At 48.4% G+C, this 1,995-nt stretch overlaps 1 pseudogene; it reads right to left on the bottom strand.

Moving 5' to 3' along the window:
* Positions 1-734: 734 nt before the first annotated feature.
* Positions 735-853, bottom strand: LOC140472674 (5S ribosomal RNA; annotated as a pseudogene).
* Positions 854-1,995: the final 1,142 nt, after the last annotated feature.

Here is a 1,995-nt window from a genome sequence, read left to right as displayed (position 1 = left end):
AAGGACACCCGGGCTCTAACGTAACCCCGGAAGAGGGGCAGGCAGTCGGCCCTAACGACCCCCTCCACGGCCCGCTGCCTGGACCTGTTGATGGCCAGTTTGGACAGGCCCAGGAGCAGACCCACGAGGAGGTCCTCGGACCTGCCCTCCCTCCTCCGTACCGGGTGCCCGAAGATCAGGAGCGTGGGACTGAAGTGCAGCCAGAAACAGAGGAGAAGGTTTTTCAGAAAATCAAAAAGGGAGTGCAAACGCCCACACCCAATATATACATGGTCCACGGACTCCACAGCGCCACAGAACAAGCAGTTGTGCTGGGAGTCCGTGAACCACCGCAATCTGCGGTTGCAGGGGACTGCTGCGTGCAGCACCCTCCACCCCAGATCCCCGAGAGAAAGGGGGAGGACTCCCGCTTAGAGAGCCCTCCACTGGGGATCCCCACCGCCCGGTGGCAAATGGGCACGCCAAGGCGTGTCCGGACGGTGGATGAGGGAGAAGAGGTGGACGGTGTGCAGCAGCAGTCGATACAGGGCCTTCCTTTTTATATCCCTGAAAGGGACAAAATTAAAATTCCGGAGGAGCCTCAGGTTGTGGGGCACAGGCTCCCGCGGGAAGTACGGGACCTTGGGGCCAATGTGAAATTCCGTCCGGGCCGGAAAATAACCTGTCGCTGCATTGCGTGCGTGGCACAACACGAGAGCAGAGGGGTGACTTGAGCAGCCCCTGCTGGCGGAAACAGCCTACTGCACCTGGTATTCCCAGGCGGTTCCCCATCCAAGAACTAACCAGGCCTGCGTCTGCTTAGCTTCCCAGAGCAGACGAGATCGGGCGTTTTCAGACTAGTATGGCCGCAGGCTCCTATGGCTTTCACTAGGTACATTAGGAATTAAAGAATGACGAGAGAGAGATTAGGTCCAATCTAGGATAGCAGTGGGAAATTGTGTGCCGTGTCAGAGTAGATAGGGATAACGCTAAATGAATATATTTCATTAGTATTCACAATGGAAGAAAAGATAGTGATGTGGAGGACAATACTGTGTTATAGACTACTAGACCAGATGAGATTGATGTTCACAAAGAAGAGGTGTCAGCAATTCTTGAAACAGTGAAAATAGAGAAGCCCCTTGTGCCGGATGGATTTTTTCCAAGGATTCCCTGGGATGCCAGGGAGGAGATTGATGAGCCTTTGGCTTGGATCCTTATGTTGTCATTGTCTACAGGAATAGTGCCAGAAGACTGGAAGAAAGCAAATGTTGTTCCCTTATTCAAAAAGGAGCGTAGAGGCAACCCTGGTAATAACAGACCAGTAAACCTTACTTCAATTGCAGATAAAGTGTTGAAAAAGGCCAGAACAGATCGGATTTATAAACTCCTCGATAGAAATAAGTTGATTAGGGGTATTCAAAACGGTTTTGTGAAGGGTAGGTCGTATCTCACAGACTTTATTGAGTTGCTGAGAAGGTGACTAAGCAGGTGGATGAGGGTAAAGCAGTTGATGCGTTGTGATGCAAATGGATTTCATGAAGGTGTTTGAGAAGATTTCCCACGGTTGGGTATTACACAAAATACGGAAACATGGGATTGAGGGTAATTAGCGGTTTGGACCAGAAATTGACTATCTGAAATAACTTATGACTGATTTGAATCTGCCACTGCGTGAAGGTCTGAAGCTTCAGGAATCACGTCTCAAAAATGTGTGGAGGAGGCAATGGGCTCTTATTTACAATTCCGATTCTATTTTCACCTGGTGCACTAGGTAGGAAATGGATGTGCAGTAAGTCCTTTTCCTTTTGTTTTGTAAATTTGCATGAAATTAATTTCTTCCCTTCCATGAGCCATTTTTTTCCAGCTTTCAACTCTCTCGGAGTAGAAGAGATTTCAAAGAATTTACAATGGATATTGCCGTATTAAATGACATCAGATGATATTGAGGTAACTCGTAGATCTGTACTTATGTTGCAAAGAAAACGATGTTGTTCAAAATTTTATGCTGTGATG

Source organism: Chiloscyllium punctatum, unplaced genomic scaffold (assembly GCF_047496795.1).
Source record: "Chiloscyllium punctatum isolate Juve2018m unplaced genomic scaffold, sChiPun1.3 scaffold_403, whole genome shotgun sequence".
Lineage (NCBI taxonomy): Eukaryota > Metazoa > Chordata > Chondrichthyes > Orectolobiformes > Hemiscylliidae > Chiloscyllium > Chiloscyllium punctatum.
This window is presented reverse-complemented; position numbering and strand designations above follow the sequence as displayed.